A 22796-nucleotide genomic window follows, 5' to 3' on the forward strand; every position below is an offset into this window, starting at 1 on the left:
TTTAGCAGAAGTTCTGGAGCAGAAATTCTAGAGAAAGGTGTCTGGCAATGATCTTTTCTTTCCATGTGTGTTCCTCGTGGACCAAGGTTTCTCTTTCTTTTTTCTCTCTGACTGATCCTGCAGCTAACAAGATGCTGTGGGAGCCTGCCTATTTGCTTCTTTAATCTTTTATCTCAGTGACCACACAGTTTATGAAAGGGTCTGCTGTTTCTAAGTTCCACTTATTTGCTACACTTTAGTACTATTTTAATCTTCAAATGTCTCCACTCAGATGTAATTTTGCAGAGACTGTCCTCTTCCTCTGGCTGTGTCAGCTTGGTTGGGGATTTGCTGCTCTGGGAAAGTGTGGGTGACACAGTAACATTTGTGCCAGATTCTGCATCTTCTTTGTTCAGTATTATTCTGAAAGATCACAAGATGTATGAACTGTGCATTGCTGGATTCCCCAAACCAAAACAGGGACAGGGGTCAGCTATGTAGGAACTGGTAGCTAGCATGTATTTATAAACAGGTGATAAGTTATATTTGCATATGCAGAGTGAAAGATTCAGATAACTAACAGCTTGCTTAAATGCCACATAAATTTGGATCCTTTTTCAATGGAAACTGAAAAACCTTTGGTAAACAGCACCTGGTTGGTAACAGAGAGGAAAAGTGACAGGCTCAAGAGAACATGTCATTTTAGCTCCTCAGCACTGGTACTGTCAAAGTGTGGATCTTCTCTTACTTAGTTCTTCATTGGTGTTAAGGATGATGAGACCTTCTGTGTTTGATCATCTTGTTGATTCCTCTTACAGGTCTGGATGAAATCCCTAGGCAGAAAATATGTTACGCACTGAATGGAGAAGAAAACCAGCCCTTAGATGAGCGAGGTGGCGGGCAGCACTAAGGTCCAGCTTCACAAAGGAATGTGACTCCTAACTGCTGCAGAAGTCAGTGGGTACATTGAGAAGCTACATTATCTACACTGTGAAGACATCTCTGTAAATACTGTTTTGTACAAAACTGGTGGAAGTGAGACCTGGATCTTCAGTGGTATTTCACTGCCTAATTTGTATTTAGGCACTGTCATCTCTGGATGCTCTACTTCCTATGGAGCAGGGAGGCTTAAGATTTGTTTTCTCAATACTCATTATATTTTTGGAACCTCATTGATCACCCTGCCTGTTTTATTCTGTGCTCTGGGTGATAAGGCTCCAAACACAGCTGTATCTAGTGCAGGGCTGCTACAGTGCACTATGATTTCCAGCTACATTGCACACCACTGTAAACACCCCCCTTATAAAATCTGGTTCACTGGAACATTCAAAGCTGCTTGCTGCCAGGGAATGTTCCTTAATGAGGGTAAGGAGTACTTGAACACATCTATGACTTGGCAACCCTTCCTGCTTTTTATAAGCTACTATACACTTCAGAGAGAAAATATCTTAGAGGCTACTTTTTAATGGGACAAGTTTACTTAAGAGCTGAGTGGAGTTGGTGCCAGTAGTTCTGTTTTGTTCTAGCTTAATATTAGCCTTGTCAAAGTTCTTATAGCGTCTCCTGGGTGTTTCTGTATTGCATACCATATAAAGCTGGTTTTGGGAGCCAAGAATTTTGGCTGGAATATATATTATAGTGCTCTCATTATATTTTTCTAAAGTGTATCAGAGGTGGCCCTATATTAAATCCATGGAGTGAAGCTGATTTTTTTTCTTTCTCCCTTCTGGTTTTGCCTTAGCCCACACTGCAGACATTGGATCCAGAATTTGAGCCAACCCAAGTCTGAGGGTTATTTGGGATCCAAGGTCTTGGTTTGGCCTGTAATAAAAATGGGTAATTAGTGATTTTCTTTTTTTAGATGATACCTTAGATTTTGAAAATCACCAGACTTTTAGGACGGTGCTTTTGGTTTGGGCCTGCACTAGCAACTACTACATGAAAATATTCCTTTCTCATCCTGCTGACTTAAGTATTCACTCAAAGACAGCTTGCCAACATGGTGAAAAATGTGGTGCATCCTGTCTTGCCTCTCTGAGAAGATGTGTGTTTTATGACTGCTTGGTGCTTTCTTACTGACAGACATCATTAGGTGGTGGACTTGGCAAAGTTTTCTTATCAGAGGGCATCCAGCCCATCTTTTCTAGAGTGTTTGTGTGGGAAGCTGGATCCTCTTCTGGCTGCGCAAAGGAAAAAGGGAGCTGCTGTAACAAGACCATACTTTGTCTTGGAAAAATCCTGGCTACCACAGAAAAGATGGAGAGAATATGTTGAGATGTGAGTGAGATTGGTTAAAATTATGTTTGGGCTTTAAGCCTATGTCAGGTTTAAGAAAACATGGCAAGGAACCATTTTTATTCCTCTTTTTTTGCCTATTCTCCTGTGCTGGGTTTTGAGTTTGGTGTGATCCCATTACCCAAAAAGCAGCTGTATGAGCCACGAACAGTGGAATTGAACCCCTGACAAAAATATTTATGGCAGAATCAGGTGCTGCTTTATGTGCATGGCAGAGCAGCAGCGCAGGCTTCCCTTGGTTTCAGTGTGGTGCAGTTGGTGGTGCCCATGTGGGATGGGTCAAAGGATCCATTGCTCCCTCCTGTACCTACAGCAGCTCTCTGTGGGACAGTCCAGTGTGTCTCCCTTCAGGATCCTCTTAACCTGGCCGGGGCTGATGCCAGCTTGCTTCGCTGTACACCAGCTTTCAGACTGTGCTTGCAACCAGGTGTCCTGGACTGCCAAGCAGATAGTATTCTATTTGCCATCTGTATGGCAGTTGTCTTCTGTTAAGTGGGCAGTTTTCCTTATCTCTTCCACAATCACTCCTCCCTCCGGGGAGACATCTGTTGATAACAGGCTATTGAATGTCACTGCATGACTGATAAGAACTATAGCATCCCACTGGGAGATGCTCTGCCCAGAGGGAGGAGCCAAGCATTCCTACCCAGATATAATCTTGAGGTTCTGGAACATCAACACGGCTTCTTCACTGGATTTCCCAGAGGAACAGCTGCCTCTTCCACTGGATCTTCAGAGGAAGACTACACCTTTCTACAGGATCCCTGCTCCAACAGAACCACACCTGACACTCCAGGAGGACTGCAGCCACAATTCCAATTGGACTGCTACCAACACCCTGACCAACAGGGTGTCAGGTTGTATTCTGACTCTGTCAGTGTTATTTTAGTTTACTGCATTGTTTATTTTATCTTTTTATTTTCTTCCCTAATAAAGAACTGTTATTTCTGCTCCCATATTTTTGCCTGAGAGCCCCCCTTAATTTCAAATTCATAACAATTCGGAGGAAGGGGGTTTACATTTTTCCATTTCAGGAGAGGCTCCTGCCTTCCTTAGCAGACAGCTGTCTTTCCAAACCAAGACACCAGGTTATCCAGAACTGCTCCTAAAAGCAACAAAACAAAGTGAGGAGTTGATGCACATGAATCTGTGTGAAGAATGTGAATCTGAACATGAATGGAAGGCAAACTTACAGCTGGGCAGAGTTACTGGTGTTTATTAACCCAAATATTTATGTTATGGAGGCATGCTTTCCTGACAGGTGGTGGTAAACAAGGCTATTTTGCTCTGTAGTTTTCAGGAAACCTGATTTTCTCTCTTCATAGGAGTTTTGGAAAAAATCCCAAAACTCAGTGATACTGAATGAGCTACAAAGATGAACTAATGGGCCTTTTCAGCTGTAATCCTTAGAGAACAGAGACACCATTTTCTACTGTTAAATTTCACCCTAAATTTCAAAATTTTCATGAAGTCATTTCAGTGTCCAAATCCATTAGGAAAAAAAGTCACATGCAACCAGTTTAATATTATGTGAATATTCAAAGGAGACAGGGAGAGGAAGGCTATATGGAGGGAGCTCTGTTTTCAGGCCTGCCCCGTTTTCTCACGTTGTTTTGGCCCAACCAGTTCATTTTTCAAAATTCTCAGTTACAGAGGGGAAAACAATGCCTCCATGTCTCATGTGGCTTTCAGTGTCCCTTGTCTTTGCCAAGTATTGTCAATTTCTTAAACAAAACACCTTATGTAAAGGCAGAATTTCTTGTGAACTCTGGAAGATGATTTTTCACCTGGCCTCATTTTGATTATTTAATGAAGCTACTACCTAAAGGTAGTACATGAATCAAAATGTTTTTATCTATTTGGATTGGTGAAACCATAAAAAGAAGCCCAAGATTCCAGTTGCATTACTGTTTATTTTTAGAGCAGACTCTGAACAAATGAAACAAATTGCCTTTCCCATGCTAGAGTAAATACCAACAGATATTACCCTTCCTCTAATCTAAAAGAAACCTTTCCCAGTCTTAGCCATTCCCTTTCCTAAAATGTGATGAGAGCTGGCACTGTGCCTTCCAGGTTTGGAGCTGCAGGCTTCCACAGAGCGGTGGGTGAGGAGCAAGTGTGGAGCTGGCTGAAGTCAGGGATTGGAAGGGTTGGAGGGATTTGATTGGAAGGGCTGGAGGCTGAGTTTGAGCACATTGCTGACCTACTGCCCTTGGAAGTGCACTGGTAGTTACTGCAGTGCTCATAACCGAGGATATACAATAGAAGTTACAAATACAGGGATAGTGAAGATGAGCCAACAATCCGTCGGATTGAAATCCTTGAAGGACCTCGTAAATACTTTAATGTTTACACAGGGCCTGTATATTTTCACAATTACCTTTCCATGAGCCCAAAATGTTTTAACACTGGAATGTTTTCAGGCTTTAAGAAGTTATATTTTCTGATACGTCTGAAAACTGCAGGCTCAGCTTCTCTATAGGCCCATTTTTTCTCATGAACAATTAAAGCTGGATTCCTTTTTACCCCCAAATATGCAGAATGTAAATGGTGAGTTCTACTAAAGTTATGTATTGATTATGATCACCGTGTAGTGAGAAGAAAAGGTTTGAATTTACAGGAGAAGGTTGTACCATAAATTGGCAAAAAGATGCTTCTACAATATTTGCCTCTATTATAATTAAGAAGTGATAAGAAAAATGACTTTTCTGTAGAGAGATTTTTGAGAGAAACAAATCCATAAGAAGTTTGAAAGGTTTGAGGCAGTTCTTTAAAACCTCAGGGTGAAAGTTTGGAGGCATGAAGACATAGATCAAGTGTAGGGAATTTTGCAGCAGCTGTGTGTTCCTCTGGTTTCTGTCACAAGGCGCTTCTCTTTTCTGTCCAAAACAAGGCTCCTGTTAGAGTGTGAATGGGACTGTCATGGAGTTGGCACACCTGCTGCATGTATTAGACAAGCAGTGACAATGGATTGGTACTTAATATGGGGCTCTGGCTCTTGCTGTGAGGTCCATTGTGAATCGGCTGTAAGGTCCATAGTGAGTGTAACACAGATCCCTTTTGGCTCATGGACAAGACTTTCTGCCTGATGTTGAGAGAGGGATAACAAATCCACAGTGAATTTTGGTGGTGTTTTCTATTTCTGGGGAGTCCTGAGAAACCAAAAGAAGTGACTTCTGCACACTTTCTGCAGAAGGAAAGGCGCTGAAGCAGCATCTGGAACTAATAACCTGTGTTTCACAGCTCACTGGTGGGCAGCAAGGGAGCCGCTCCGGCTCCAGCAGGCCCTTACGTAAAACCTGCACACAGTGATTTTCAGCTGTGGGAAATCTGAAACGGCTTCTGCTGGCCCAGGGAGGAGGAGACTGCCTGACTCCCTGTTGGTTCACCTGGGACAACAGGCTCCCTGCAAGGGCATCACCGCAGCCTTCAGATGTGGTAGCATGCAGGTGGAGCATGTACATACACACACACACACACACACAGAGGAAAATCATATCCAGCCATCAAATGGGGTATTCCACTAATTGGAAAGTCTGTTCTGGTGTCTGGCCACCATTTGGCAGATACTGACAGTTTCCACTTAAAGGCAGCCAACCTCGCCAGAAAGCCAGCTGTGCGGCTGATCTCATGAAGATGTCATTGAACAACCCTTTGAACTCCTTCAAGAAATGGTGGGTCTGACTTGAGGCAGGCTGGAATCCCCTGGGGGTCTTTGCTGGATGTGGGAATACAGACATCCATTGACGTAATAGTTACACCTCAGTGTTCCTGAGTTGCATGTAAGGATATCATCTTCATTCTGGCACCGGGGACTCCTTCCACATTCACCTTAAGCTGAAACAGAGTCCCTTTGCTGTTCATAGGTCACTTTTTCTGTTCCTGTGAGTGTTGCTACGTCCTCATAAATATCGGTAGGTTGTCATAATGGTTGCCATGATGAAAAGACTTATTTATTAAAAAGAAGAAACAGATGGCACAAAATACTTCAATGAATTTCAGCATGTTTGAGAAATGAAATACCTGTTTTAGAAATATCAGTTTTGAGAAGGTGGTAAATGCTATCTCACATAATTGTGAGTACACTGAGTGTATACAGAGTGAGAGCAGAAGTATGGCAAAAATAAAAACACATAGAATGGAGTAGTTTTATGAAAAGCAATGAAGAGATGAGTATAGTTTTATTTGCTGCTGCCATTTCAATACATGGAGTTCTAACAGTAGGTGAATGGGACACAAAAGCCATGTTAGACAGAAAAAGCCTGAGGAGGCTGAATCCTGGTGTTGGGGAGAAAGGAGGAAGGAGAAAGAGAAAGCAAGTCACACACACAAAAATTCTGTTCCCAGAATTGTAGGTGCATATATTGACCACATTTGACTATAAATAAACTGCCAGGTGCAGAGACAGCCACTTATTTCCCGGAAGAGCAGAAAGTAATACCAGCATCCAGGGCACTATTTTTAACACGTTCTGCACTTGTAGTGGAGGGTCCTTGCTGTAAGGCATAACTGAGGAAAAAACATGTGCTGCATGTGAATGGTATGCAAAAAGCAGGGAGATTAGTTAAAGGAATTTTTTTTTAAGTGATGAAAGTTTATAGAAATTTGTAGCTCAAGTATTTTTATGAAAAATTACTTATGGTTCATAATGTGAAAGAGCTTTTAGAGAGATATAGATTTTTTAGAAAAGGGAATGCTGAAGTTGGAGGGGTTAAATGCTTTTCCCATAGAAGTTGATTGTACAGCTGGAAGGAGAAGTGCTTTTGCTTGAAATTCTGGTTAAAAATGTCAAACCCCTATATTTACTGGACTGGGAACAGGGTATAATCTGTATCTCTAGGTAACTAATGTCGTGTTTTAATAATTTGACTACACTTTTCCACTACAAAGTGTCTGATTTTCGGAGGGATGGAGAAATTTGAAATATTTGTTATATTTTTTTCCCATCTGTGTTACTTTAGTTTACTTGTTTTGTAATCTATTAGACCAAAATCTCGATACTCATTTTGACTAAAATATCAGCTGATAATCTGTGCCTGTGATTATTAAAACAAATACAGCTGTCACTGTCCATTGCCAAACCTTTTAAAGCCAGAATTTTTAATATACTAGTTGGTGCTTTCTTGGACCAGGGAGAGTGGAAAAACGAAGGTGGCTGGTGCAGTACATGAGGGTGGAGGCCCTGAATGAAGCTTTTATAAAAACTGTCTCACAGGAGATTTCCTCTCTTCTTTCCAGTTTGGATTAGGTTTTTTGGCATACGTTTGCAAGAAACTCATCATGTCTCTGCATTCAAACTGCAAAAGCCAGCTCAGTACTTTGTGAATTTCCCTTGGAAATTGCTCTGTAATGCTTCATCCAGAGAAGATGCATTTCCCTGTTTGTTTGGTTATAAGCAAATTCACAAAGCATTTATTTTAGTGCTCAATTTACTTGCTTCTGTCACTTCTCTCTTCTCCATTCCTATGGGAAGTTTGTTTGAAATATTTCTTTGAATTTAGATAGCTTGTACTGGTGTCTTTTTGAGAAATTACTTTCTTTGCCTCTCATTGGTTATAATGCCAGGGCAGATGGATTTAACACAAGCTTAACCCTTTTGTTTTTGGAAAAGATTAGTAGAGGCTTAGATAATAACTTGGAAAATACAAGGATAGCTGAATCATTGCCATTCTTAATACAGTAATAATCAGCAATGTGTTCAAGGGTTAGCCCATTGGACATTGAGATAGCTAATCTGACACTGGATCCTTCTGTCTGTGGACACTTACACACATTCAAACGTTCTCTCTTGAGCTGGCTCTGCATTACTTGCAGGGCTCTTCTCTCCTGACCATTCAGCTGAGCAGCCTTGGCAGGAGGGTGCTTGCTCCTGGTCCCCTGAGAGCCTGGATGCTGCAGCATCCCCGTGTCTTGGAGATCCCAGGTGAGGGCTCATAATCAATTCCCACAGCTGAGGTGAGAACCTATTTTGGATTTTTTGATGTTTCTACCAAAAGTGTGCTTTTACAGGCCATGTCTGCTGGATGCCACTCCTCAGTGGCCACAGTGCAGCGCCTTCAGCTGGACTTGCAGAGCTGGTGAGACCAGATGTGTGTCAGACAGCTGCTTTTTGGAAATGAGACATTTCCACACCTGCTACTAATCACATGGAGAAATGCCCAGTTCTGGACAGAAACACCAACTGAGTTTAGATGCTGTCAGGTTTGGGTGGAAGCAGTGAGCAGGTACTGTTAATAGCTCTGAATATTTAGATGCCTGTACTCCCCTAAATACTGACATGGCTAATGAAGGCTGCTAATTACAATTTGTTATTTGTTTTTGGACTTGTAGGGTGAAAACTTAGTCAAGAACTATGACTTTTATATTTTTACCTATGGCTTTGCAGGTGGTGAGTTGAGGCTGTAGTGGTTAAGTTGCTGTTTTTATAGTTCAGGCATGTGGATCCACTTCCACGATCCTTTACCTGTTTATCCCAAGGTCACATGCACATCCTAATTCATTTATTTGTAGCTAAATGCCCTTGCATAAACAACTGCATCTATACAAAGTGGGTAGAAGCTGCTGTTCTTATAACTTAGCAGCATTTTATACTGATGGTGCTGGTGGGAAAAACTTCATAAGAATGAAGGAAAAAAAAGATAAAGGAACAGAAAAGCAAACTTTTGGAAGAAAATCTCCAAACACTCAACATTTTCCCAATCTTTCCCACCTCTCATCCTCCTTGTCCCAGTCCATCTCTTTTCCAAAACACATAGACCCTTTTATCTCTGACCTTTTTTCCTTTTTGTTCTGCAATTTGTCAAGCATTAGAGAGAGACAATTTACCAGCAGATTATGAGACCTTGTGGAAATCCATTTTTCTTTAGTGTACAGTAGTTAAACATATATAACTTTCAAATCCTCTCTGGGAAATAAGTGACAGGGAGACATTCAGGTAACCCAAACAACACATTTCACAGTAAATGCTGTTCTACCAAAGAGCTTTTAGACTGAATAGCTAAATGTCCCCTTATTTAAGGATATTGAGGGAGCCAGGATCAGGGGATGCTGGGAAGCTTGTTGTCTTACAGTCAATGTAAATATTTGTAGATAATTTGAAGGGAGTCTGAACCCTGAAAAATTTCTGACTCCTGAATTAGCCATAAGGATTTCTCACTTGGTTTAGTGCTCAACTAAAATAGAGACAGCAAGGAGTCATAGGCCTGGTCTGCTGTGCACAGTTCCACTGAAGAATGATTTTCAAGAGAGCTAATTAAACAAAAGCACATCATAGCATGCGTGCACTTACATCAAAGCACACCGAGATTTTACAGGTTTAATTTAACTTTAAATCAGCTTAAATGTGTCTATTTCATGGGCTAGCACTGAGTGGATCAAATCAATTTTAAATTTAATTAAAGTGGTGTTCTTTTCCAGTGTAAGGAGGTCTTATAGGCTTTTCTCTTTCTCTTTATTGATCTCAATGGTATTCTATGAACATGCTAAAAAACCTTTATTTTTCACACACCTTACTTGAAAAACTACTGAATTCAGTCATCTGCCCATGACAAACATTTTTGCAGTACATGTATTCTGTTACACAGTGAGATCCATATTGGCATGTAATTTTTGGATAAGGTTTTTCATAGTTTGTTTTCACTAAATATCTTGTTGAAAAGAAAATTGGTTGGCCTGTGACAAGTATGTAGAAATCTTTTTTATGACTTTTAAGGCAAGGAAAAAAAAATTTGTATTTAAATGTAAGCAATTTCCTGTGATGTTGTGTGTTTGTTCATAATGGGGTAACCTTAAAGGTGATAGATAGTAAGTAAGAAATAGATAGTAAGAAAGTAAAGGTGATAGATAGTAATAAATAAACTGTATTTATAATGTAGTAGCAGCTACAGCTCATCATAGCAGTGTGGCTTGTTCAATACTAGAATGAATATTCTGTTTTTCCAGCAAAATGAAATGTATTAAAAAAAAAGAACTTTCTAGTCTCAGAAAATGCATGAATAGTGGAGATTAGAACAGAATAGCTCTAATACTTGTCAATGTTCATAACACAGGTAAGTAATTTTAACATCCTTCAACCTGAGAAGTTCCCCTTAGTTAATGAGCCTGTCCTCTTAATTGCTCAAGCTTCTTACCATAATCAGACAAAAAATCACCACAAGTATTAAGCAACCCCCAAAACATTCTCCTGAGGACTATTTATACAAGATGCAGTGGTCAGTCAGGGCAGTAAAACAGTGGTTTACAAGAAGCCTAAATAAAACCTAGAGCTGTCCTGAGCAGGATGGCCTGTGGCGAGTCAATGGGTAAACATTCTCAGTGCAGAAAGAAAAAAAGGGGAGAAACAGCCTAAAACAGATGAAGGAAAGTCTGTCAATAAATCCAAGCAAGCTCTATTGCCTGTGTTCTCATGCACCTTAATCCTTGTCATGTGTTTGAATGAGGATTATGCTTCTCTCCCACCCACCTTTAAGTTCTTTTAATAATCTGAAATTTACATAAAATATGGAATAAATCTATTTGAAGAAAAGCTCTCTTGTACTGCAGGTTGTCTAAGGAAACCTCTGTGTTATGATTAGATCTGTTATGGTTAGATCCTTAACAATTTATTTCAGTGGGAAAACTTCCATTGGATTTAATAGCAACAAGGTCTGAACTACATTTTCATGAATCATTTCAAGACAGTTTGCCATTCAGGAATAGTGGCTTCTTACTAAATTACTTTTTCAGTTAGATCATAAGGCAGATTGTCTTCATTCCATGTTATATCCAGTCCCATGGATGTGGTCTTGAAAGCAACCTGAAACTTGGATATCATAACTTTGGTGAAATAGCCTTAGTACTTTAACACATTATGCTACTATAGTGAGTTATGTTTTGGGAGAAAATGTTCTCACATGTCTTATAAAAGAAAAATTTGCACTGGATCTATTTTTGTAGTGTGGCTACAGCTCTGTGTCTCTCTTTGAGGTAAATTTATTAAAGTAAGACAGGCCTACTTGATAAAATCCAAATGTAAGTACCCTGCATTATTCCATAAAAAGGCATTTTCAGCATGGTAAATGAAATGTCCTTGCTTGAAACTGCATTTCAACACCAAGGCCTTTGTTGCATCAACACAAGCGTGCAGCAGCAGTGGCAGTCACCAGCTGAGCAAAGTGTCCTTTGGGAGGCATGTGGGCAAGCTTGTTGTTGTGAAGCTTAGCAAGGTTTTTGACACTGTTCTGCACCATATTCTTGTATGCAATGTCTTCAGTCTGGAGGTTGAACAGCCAGATGGTAAAATACCTGGTGGGGTGGTTTGCCTCAGAGGGTGCTGAGCAGTGGGACATGCACTGCCTGGAGGCCTAACACGGGGAGTACTGCAGGGTCTATCACTAGAAATGTTTAACAGTTCTATAAATGACTTGGAGGAGACAGTGGAGTGTGCTTTCAACAGAACTGCAGATGCTGAGAAACTGGAATGGTCAGGGCTGGATCGCTCATGCTGTGAAGCTGCACCACTGAGGCTTCTTCATCCTGGAGATGAGGTGGCTTTGGAGGCCCCTAACAGCGTGTGCCCTTCTCCTCCCCATCCCCATAGTTATGGGGTTGGAGGCCCCTAACAGCGTGTGCCTTCCTCCTCACCCCCATAGTTATGTGGGACCATTGGGGATGTGGAGCCATGGTCTCCACAACAGGGCATGGTGGACAAGGAAAAATGGCACAAGTTGAAATGAGATGTTCATACTGGATATGAAGAAATACCTTCCCACCATGAGGGCAGTGGGGTAGTGGCAAAGGCTGCTCGAGGTGGTTGCACAGCCTTCATCCTTTGGAAGTCTTTAAGACCTGACAGGAGAAATGCACATCATTTGAGCTCATGGCGGAGCCCCACTTCAGCAGGAGGCTGGTCCAGAGAACTGTTGAGATCCCTTCTGACTTGAACAATCCCTGATTCTTGTGATCCTACAGGTGCAACTACAGTTTGGCTTGGTGCTTACCTGAGAAACAATATATTGGTAAAGGCTATCTTTAGCCAATTCTTTTAAAAGATGCATTGGCCTTGTAATAGTCTTTCACAAAACAACTCTTTTGCCTGCTGGTTTCTTACACCTCCCAAAGCAAAGTTATTCTTTGCAACAACAGAATGAAGACTTCATGAAAGAAATGTCACTGATGATGAGCGGTGAATCAGCACAGTCCTTTGTGTGTTCTCACCTCTGCAAAAGCTCACTGATGATAATGCAAGGGGTATAGTTAATGTAGGCAATAGACACACTTCATAATACCAGACAAAACCAAGATCACAGAAGCATATAACGAGATATCCCTCACATTTTTAGAAGTGGTTGATTTGACAAAACAGAAGGATATTTCATAGGTTTCTACAATAACGTGGAATATTTGCTTTCCGTGCAACAGAGAAAAACTGTGACGTTGAGAAGACTGAAAGTTTACACTCTTCTTTCTGCTAAGAAATACACTCTAGAAATTGCTGGAATGAAACAGTATTCACACTGCTCTTATTTAAAAACCATTTAGGGTTTGTACATAGTTGATGTGATTCAGGAAGTAGCTATTCTCATTGATCATGTTTTCACATTGTGTTCACTGTGCTGGGTCTATCATATTCCTAGACAAAGCTTAAGGCAGGCAAATACAGATTTTTATCTGGCCTATGGAAATGAAAAAGAGGCAGAGGATGAGCAGGAATCTACTCATTTAGGAACAATGAAATTCCTTTGGTGGAGTGTTTTACACAACAAGCAGCCACAGTGGCACAATTCTGACAGCAGCTTGTCAGCATCTATGGTTCCCTTTGAGTTTCACCACTTGTACTTCATTAATTGGTAGAACTCAATGAAGTTAAGAATGAAAAAACACATCTCTTGGGGATTTAAAAATTTTGTTTTTTCTCCACCCAGCCACTTTGATTTACAAGGTAAATTGCTTCTCATTTTAACTAAAAACAAAATGCAGTTCAGAGAGGTTCATTTTTTCCATAAATTGGTGTTCTTGGTCCCTTGAAATGTGGCTCTATAATAAGATGATGTTCCAAATTAATATTGCCTGAAGTCTGTTTCATATAACTGGGGATGGGTATGACGTGTTTTGATGCACATAAGACTTTTTTTGGGATTCATTTAAATCCATCCCAGTTTAGAAGAAGAAACTTACCTCAGCTTTGTAAGTGCCATGTATGAAGTGCATTGTCTTCTCAGCTCATTTACTCTTAGACAGGTGGTCATATAACAAACCATCAGCATAACTGGCTTGAAAAAACAACTTTGTGTCTGTCAGGAGGGAGGACAATAATTAATAGCATATGGAAAGAGTTTCTTTTACCACAGGGATGAAAGGTACCATGGTAAAACAGGATGTGGGCAAATGTATGCTCCAGTTGTCTCTGTCTGTGGTTTGTGTCAGCCTGATTCTGACCAGGAGGTTCTGGCTTATGGTGTGTCCAGATGATAGTCAGAATAATTAATGGTATTTTTTATTTTTTTTGAAAATAGAAACTATGAAACAAGCTTATAGCTAGAGCAGTTACTTGATTCAGTTTTAAGATTCTGGCCTACTATAATTCCATAGAAATTACTCTTAAATTTTGCAGAAAGTATCTTTATTTTCCATTTCACCCAACTGTCAGAAATAGGGGGTACATGTTTTTCAGTTTTGTATGTTCGTATTTCCTGAAACTTTGCCTAGAACATGAAAATTATTAGAAAATACTGGAAGAGTCTGTATATGATTTGTGAACTATCTTTGAAAGGGCAGTTTTTCTAGCTGCTACTGCTGCAAAAAACCAACCCTATTGCAACGATAAGCATAAGCATGAATTTCTCCAAAGTGCTTAACTTTAATCTATTTGCTATCATCCAGAATTCCAGAGGATTTCAACTCAGATTAAAAATATTTTTTTACCATGAAAAGTCATGCAAATTGATAAGTGGGTCTTACGACATCCTGCCTAGGATGACCAAGTCATGCATATGGTAGAGTTTATCACGTATCTCACACAAAGCAAGGCAATGCTTGATAAGCACTTTTATTGGGTAATTACATTTTTTTTTACGTTTGCAAATAAAGCAGATTGATTTCCATCTTGAAGTAATTTACTAACACATTATAAACTCGTCAAATGCTAACATGGTGCAGCATGCCATTTCCTGTTTACTAAGTAATCCTTTGGCCGTCTGCTTTGTGTCTTTCAGGTTGAACCTGGAGCTGTTCTCTGCCAGGGACGTCATGGAGCCTGGCTTCAGAGCCCTCCACCTGAAGGAAAACATTGCCTCCTTGGCTTGGCTTCTTGCAAGTACAAGCCACGGCCGATTCCCAGAGGTTTGCAGGCCCAAGCCAGAACGTGCAGAGGTGTTCCAGGGAACTATTAAAAGGTAAAAATGGTATCAAATTGATGTCATGCAATGCTTCTGGCTGCTTATCAGATGATTTCTTTTTTTATTTAAGCATCTGTTTGTGAAGATTATTTGGGATGTATATGAAACTCGTTCTTACTTTCTTTAGCATGAAAAGCAGGTGTTCTTTAAAGAAAGGACCCAGGTCCTTTCTAGTACAAGGTCATCTATTGCATCAGGAATTTATGGAAAGAGCAACAATGAAATGATCTTATGGGAACAGCACAAAAAGGGAAAAATGCCCTTTGGAGCCTTAAAGGTTCACTGAAACGGTAATTTAAAAGGATTTGAATCCAGTTACTCATGACATTTCCCATGCCAATTCAAAGCTGGCCCGCTCTTTCTTCACTTTTTTTTTTTCATTTTATTAGTGTATGCTTTTACAGGAAATGAGTTAACATAAATCATATTACAGACAAGATAAGCAACAAAGTCACTGGAAGTAACATGCTAGGGTAAACAAGAATCAGACTAAAGGAATCCTTGCCATATGGGGCACTCTCAAAAGGCATATAAAATTTCCTGATAAATGAAGTATTTGTGGTACTGTATTTCATATGACAGCAAGAGTGAATTCATCCTTTTAGGAAGGGATATTAAGACTGTCCTTTGAGTGGTGGGTCATGAGTGGGAGAGGCAGTGACTTAATTTCCACTTTGAGTATCCTAGAGAAAAGGAGAAGATGCATATGCACCTCCTACTGCATTGGAGGTCACACAGCAAAGCCCTATGAATTCTGTTTCCAGCAACAAAACTGGACACATGTAATAAAAACAGATGGCCAGTTTTGTTTTGTAATATTATAATTTTTCATAATTTTCATGGTTTCTTTTGTCCTGAATGGCTGTAGTATTCTATATCTTTTCTTGTACAGAGTTCCTTTTTTATCCACTTCTGTTTTATCTCCTTAACTGCATGGCACTTGGAGCTACCTGTGAGCAAACAAGGATAAAAGTATTTTTTTCTGTAAACGTGGATTCTGGAAAAAACTATCTGTGCATCGTTGGTGGAGATTTGATTAGGACTTGCCCATTTGCCTACTTTTTAACAAATTTTCAAGGATGAACTACCAGCAGCTGAGTGAATACTTAATAAAAATTTTGAACTTGCTTCAGTGACAAGTGAAACAGTTTATCTTCCTTTTAGGAAGACAAATATCTTGTTGCAATGAGAATTGTAATGAGAATTGTACAGTGGGAATTCTTGGAGTTTCAGTGGCCTGGAGGAGTAATGACATCAATAAGTGCAGTATTGTATACTTGTGTATGATACATATGCTTGTTTCCTCACAGTGATATTATCATAAACATAATTAATACAAAATGTGCTAAGGCCCCAAAACCTAAATTTCTGAGTGGTAGTCTGCAGTGTGTACCAGTCTGAAGATAGTATAGAACATAAACTAGTGTGCTTTTTTAATTCTCAGCTGTTCACAGCAATAAAACTAGAAAGCACACTAGCAACAGCTACAGCTGAAGTTCCTTTAAAATTCATTTTACAGGCCCAGGCTGCTGAGGCATATGCAGAGTTCATGTAAATACTGTCGTGCTTTATAATGCAGAGCAAATTGGTGTAGGAGGAAGCAAAAAGGTGGAAAGGAAGGCTGATACTAGGACACTCCAAAGAGAGGTGCCTGTAGAGAAAAGCTGATGCTCCCTGAAAATTCTGGTGGGCTTGTGGTTTTCTGTCCTCAGAGCTCTTTGGTGATATATTCTGTTGGAACTTTTTCAAAGGGATGAAGGAAGAAGTTTGTTTCCCTGTCACTTTCAGCATAAATGAACTGCTGTTAGACTGTTTTGAATAAAACCAAGATAATATTAAAAATTGTTGACGAAGAAGAATCAAATAGCTTTTTTGGCTAGTTGGTACCTCACTCCAGTGAAACACATACAGAGAGGTTGTCTGGGAGCAAGAATTGTGTTCTGGGGTGCTGTGACAACATCCCTTCTTGCCCCAGTGTTTGCCCAGTGGCTTGAGGACTTTCATGATGAATTCTGAATGCCTTGTTCCCAGCATGACCACAGGTGACTTTGCTGTTCTGCTGTTCTCACCGACACTGGGAAAGGAATGTTCTGCAGACATCCTCTTAAACAAATCTCCAGTAATGTGATGTGTCATGGAATTTGTGTATTCATGACCAGAAGCAGTTAGGGTTTAGGTTTTCCATCTTACTCATAAAATTACAGCTCTTGCAGCACGTAACTCTCAAGACCAAGATGACAAATGCTGTGAACTGCTTAAAGGAGAAGGGTGCTGTTCAACCTCTTACCTATGGGACCCAAGGAAATCCCATAGGGACCGGACGTGACCACAGCAGAAAAGTGATAAGTTATTTACCCATCTTGTACAGCAATAATGTTAAAGTGGAGGATGTGTGGCTTGCCTGACATATCTTAAAAAGGTGGCTTGGGGAAGATGTAAAAAATAATTGCCATGATGTTTTTGTTGAGAGTTGCCTTGGATGTTATTATTGATTCTCAAATATGGTTGTTGAGTTTTTTCCTCTCTTGAACAAAAATGTTGTTATTAGGTTTAAAAGAATGGAGTAACAAACTAATGAAGGGAAAGAAACAAACAATCTGCCAAGCTTGTATGAAGGCAGTGGCAGCTCATAATTTTGAAATAATGTTTCTCATTTATATGTTTTTTTGTACCATTTTTTTCTCATTAAATAAGCATGGACAAAACACTGTATATTTGGTCCAAATGTAAAAGTACCTGGCCACACTTGGAAACTGTAGCAATGAGACTTGCTGTATATGGATGAAGTGTTGTTATGTTTCATAACACATATGAGTGATTCTGACCCTTTGAAGAAAAAAAGTCAATGCCAGTTCCTACAAAAGCAAGGATGGTGGCCAAGCAATGCTGGCTGGAATTTGCATGGGCCTACAAATTCACCTTAGTGTTGGCCTGTAGCAAACATGTAGATATTCCAATTTTATTTAAGAAAAATACAGACGTGCCTCCCCCTCTCCCCCAAATCTTCCAGATCTGCCTAGCAGGGCTAGATTTTTCTCCTACCCTTTGTGATCTGGATGGTTACCCACTGGGGATCAACATGAGATCACCAAACACGTTTTTCCATGGGTGACCTAAATCTGATACTGTTATCTTCCCCAGCTGAGCAAGCAGTGGAAAATAAAAACAAAAGCAACTACTAAAGAAAACTTCTTGGCCTTAAAATTGTTAAAGAGGAAGCAAGCTGTAGCTGAGAAGCAAGTTTCCAAAACAAAGATCTCCTTAGAGTAATACATTTGACACTTTGCCACAGTAAGAGCTCTGTGCATGCCTGGGAAACCCATGCAGAGTTCAGTTTGAGGAACGTATGGCTACGTGTTCTTCAAACTGAACCCTGCAAGGGTTTCCCAGGCATGCACAGAACTTGGTGGTGAACTTGATGCATTGATGGTTGATCGATTTACTGTGTGCAGCACAGAGGGCTGAGGAACTGGCTGGCCCCCTTCATTTCTCCCATAGTAGTGATGATACTTGCACATCAGAACAAAACAGGCTATTCTCTTGCACCGCAGCTGAAATGCCTCCCCTGTTGCCCCCCAGTGACTGCAGCTGAGCTGAGCTGTTTATGAATGTGTTAGCCCTGAGTCTGCTGAGAGCTATAAATGTCATGCCCTCAATGACATGCCCTCCTGGCTAGGTGGAATTCATTCTTCAGAGTGACCTGAGGATAGGACTACTGCCTTCCTTCCCAGGCCATTTCTGCCAGAGAAACAGCATGAGGCTGTAAATGCATATTGAAGAGTTGTTGGGAGGTCCCTTGGCTCTCTTTTGTCTTGGCTGCTCTAAATTGTGGCTCCAGATCCTCCTCCAGTGGGAAAAGATAGATTTATGCTTCTGCCTAATTTCTGTGAGACCAAATCTGAAAAAAAAGGCTATTTTTAATTTCCACATGTTACAAGGTACTGGTGCAGGGCCATTGTGGGGCAATGAAGTGGTTCTTTGACATGATGAAGAGATTAGACATATCATCACTTGTGTTTTGCTGCTCCATCTTCTTTGCCAGAGGTTACTTCATAATGTAAAGCACAGTAAAACCAGAAGACATGGAGGATTTGAGGAGAAAAGCTATAGGTAATGAATTTCTTTTCCCTGTCTGTGAACATGTCTGGGATATAACATGGAGGGTGATGATACTCCATGGTCAGCAGCAACACCTTTGCTGCTATGCTTTGCACCCTCTGATTGCTTCCCTCTACAGGCATGTGTAATGGATGACAATGTGTTCTCTACCTCGGTGCTTTTTTCCTGGGATGCTGTTTATTCCTTGCTTTATGCAGGTTTCCTGTGTCACTGATGAGTACCATGATCCTCCCAGGGACTGTTCTCATGTTGGTGGCCTTTTTTGCCTGTGCCTTCATTTTTGCCAAGGAAAATTAGGGAGCAGCTTTTCTGTACTGTGGTTAAATCCTCTTGGTGTCTGTTGAAGTAAAGCAGGTGCCTGCTGGAGTCTTGTTAGACCGGGAGCTGTCCCCTCTGTGTCCTTTGAGGAAAAATGGTGAAGAGAGTCAAAAGCTGGACTGCTGCCCAGCAATCTTAATTTCTGCCTTGAACACAGCTGCGAGACAATTTTCCTGGAGAAAATACGAGGTTGACAAATACCACTGAGTAGCCTGTTTGGGAATTTTACCATAACAAATAAGCCATTCTGTTCACGCCTGAGGCTCTCAGATCTGTACAATACGTACCTCTCCTCCTGTCAGGCTGAGGGCTGGATTCCCTGTGCTTGCCTCTGTATTCTTACCTACACAGTTGTTAGCCATTACTCTGCATTCTGTTTGTCTATCTTTTAGATAAGGGATTTTTTTTTCTTTATTTAATTTGACTGGGATAAAGTAATTATGCAGAAACCACGATATCTCTGATGGTAAGCAGACTGTACAGAATATAACTGTCTAAGCAGAAGGGGGTAAAACTTGGTTTTATGCTACTTCTTTAGGGGGATGTGACTTTTTTGGCATTGTGTCTGCATTTTTGTGTGTATTTTTTCCCCAAGGAAACCCCATCTCATCTCACCCATCAAGTTTACTGGAAATTCAGCATTTGTGGTTGATTGAAATAGGTACTTTGAAGCCAAAAAGAAATATAAATAAAATATAGAAGGTAAAGTTGTCAAAAATGCTTCTACTTTACCATGCTTGTTCAAACTGTTTTATCACAGTTGGATGCCCCACCCCGGCAGCATTTAAGGTCAGGCTGGATGGGTCTTTGACCACCTTGGTCTATGGGAGATGTTCATGCCTATGCAGGGCTGGAACTAGATTGTCTCTAAGATTCCTTGCAATCCAAACCATTCTATGGTTTAATGATTGTATGTTATGGATATGCTATGCAAGAGTGTATTGACTGTGTGATTACCTTACTTAAGTTTGTTTGATATAAATGAAGTGTTTACAGTACTTAATTTTCAGGACAAAGCTGAGAATCTAAGATCCTTTCAAAAGATAAAATACCTCCAAAAGCTGTGGTCTACATGTAGCTAAAATGTTACCAGAGGCTGGACTTGCAGAAATGCATACTGACTGAAAACATGGCTTCCCATCCAAAGACATTTCAAAAGTTTTAATACCCTGGAAACCAGACTCAATCCATCTTAAAATAAAACTTAATTACCTCTGAAGGTCTTGTTCTAAAAGGTGAGTTAAAGCCTGCTGCTCTGTGTAATCACACAAATATGTTTTGTAAGCTTTCCTTAAAAATGTCCAGCTGGCCTGAGCCGAGCTGCACAGGCCTGCAGAGCACAGCATTGCCGCTGGGATGCTCCCAGCAAACCCAGAGGGACTCCAGCGCTCTTGTAGATCTGGACGTGGAAACTGACTTCAGTGGGGCTGGGAGCGCTGGCAAGAATGCTGAGAGTTACATCTTTCCACTTCAGAAACTCAAGGGAGATATTAAACATCCGCTTGATCAGCAGCAAACTCCCTGCTCCAATTCTCGCTCAAAGGATGTCATGTCTAATGGAGCTGAGCTGCCAGAAAGCTGCACCTGAGTGAGGAGGATTTCTGCCTCACTCAGGTTAATCCCCGGCCCAGATCCAGAAGAACTGCCAGAGGAAGGAGCCAAACTTAATTTCTATATTTATTTATATTTCTAAATATTGGCAATATTTATTTTGCTGCTGTTCTTTGCTGTGCTCCTGTACTTTCTGCTTCCTTTGTGGTAGGAGGAAGCCAGGTACAGAGCAGTGTGTGCTCATGAACTACTTCTACTCAATGGTCCTGCTTCAGATTCCCTGCTTGTGAGGTGGTATGGGAAGGGAGATACTCTGCTCTCCTCAATCAGAAGACATAGTAGAGCAGCTGTTCCCAGTAACAATAATGACACTATTGCTGAGACAAACATTTTCACAATGATGCATGGGAACGCTAAATCCAAACCACATTGTTTAGCTAATGCATGCTTTCGCTCTGCTAAAGGGGAACGTCACATAACTGAAAGTAAATTGAAGAGATCAGAGTTTAGAAAATATGACAAAGTTGAAAACTTAAAGCTGTAATACACAGTAACATCCTTTAGCAGTGAAATCAATGATCCAAAGTAGTGTGTGCATGTGTATTTTATGGCAGTTTATTAGGTATGACTCCCCTCTGGCCAGTCCAGTGAACAGACACTGTTGTGAGTCAGGAATGCTTTCTGCCAAGCACTTCAGTGAAACTGAGTATAGCATATAGATCTCCTTTCCCACAGAACATATCAGGCATTGCAACATATCATAGATATGTCAGACTCTAGGTATGGTTTCTGGCATTTTTCTTTAATCTGCACTCCCAGCTGGGACTAATGAAACACTGCTCTCAAGGCTTGTACATGCACATGGTTCAGAGAGTCCTCACACTGTTTTAATAAAGTAATACTTTTATTTTCATTAGCAAGAGAAGAGGTACTTGCCTCCAGTAGTGATACAGTGCAACAGCTTAGAGAAAGGAAAGTTAAAGATGAATGGAGACCTGAGACATTTAATTCATAAATTAATTACTGAGCTAGATATCTACCTTAATATTGTGACAGCCTTGCTGCTGGCACTTTCAAAATAACTGATATGGGTTTGAAAGATCACTGGAGAGCCTTTTCCTTCTGGCACTGTTGTGGAGAGATTGCTAAGTTTAGATCCCAAGAATGCAAAGTTACTCAATCAAACGCAGAAGTCTGCTAAGTTCATGCAATAAATGCAGATAAAAATGGGGTTTTGTTTCTTACCAGAGGATCATGGTGAACTTCCCCCCTTCCTTTTCACTGTGCTTTTTGCTGTATGTTCTGGGCAACAGTGATTCTACCAGGTATGATCAAAGCTAGAAACACCTTTGGCAATGGTTTGAAGACTTCATCTGAACTCAGCAAGCAAAGAAGAAAAAAGGGGAGGGGAAGCACATTAAGGACTTGAAAACTATTTTTAGGTGTGCAGACTAGGGAGCTGACAGCAATATCTGACAGCAATACCAAAGTGTCTGTGTGATTGCTTGGTTTTCATGTTAGAGAGTAGAGTCTGTCAGCACATTGATTGTTTTTACTGTCCAGCCTCCTGCTTTTGAAGAGCTGCTCTAGTTAATTTCAATGATACACTATACAGTAATCTTGCCTATTTAAATAAATGCAATTCAGTACCCTCAACAAAAGCCCTGGACGTTATGATCCTCCCATGCATTGTCAGGGTCCTGGGGCACTGTAGCTCATGAATAACACAGATGGAGGAAGGTTTATAGAGTCTGTGGCAGTGGTTTTATTTCATATCCAAAGTGCGAAAAGTTTCTTCCAAAGAACAACATTATATGATACTTTTAAAATAAGTAGGCCTGCTTGGCCTTACAAATAATTGTGCAGGTGCTGCAGGGCTTTCTGATGGAGCCCTTTGCAGAGAAAACTGGAGTGTTGCAGAGGCTGTGTGCTAACCCAAAAAGCCAAATTAAAAACGTATGCAGCCACACTGCAGCATGTGGGTGGCTTTTAGGCAAGTGCATTGGGTTGTTAAATGTCGAAATCAAATATAGGCATGGGGAAAACTGGTGTCTGAATGGAAAGACTGATCACATGCTTGTCCTGACGTTTAAATGTGTGGTAGGCTCCTCTGAAATTCAAAGTCTGCCTAGCAGCAAGCCAGCTTGTAGGGAAATTCAA

General features: G+C 40.6%; 1 pseudogene; it reads left to right on the forward strand.

The window, feature by feature from the left end:
- Window positions 1-22796, forward strand: part of LOC118694526 (chloride channel protein B-like) — a 78144-nt pseudogene that overhangs the window by 47593 nt on the left and 7755 nt on the right.

The sequence above is a fragment of the Molothrus ater genome, chromosome 1 (assembly GCF_012460135.2).
Source record: "Molothrus ater isolate BHLD 08-10-18 breed brown headed cowbird chromosome 1, BPBGC_Mater_1.1, whole genome shotgun sequence".
In the NCBI taxonomy this organism is placed as follows: domain Eukaryota; kingdom Metazoa; phylum Chordata; class Aves; order Passeriformes; family Icteridae; genus Molothrus; species Molothrus ater.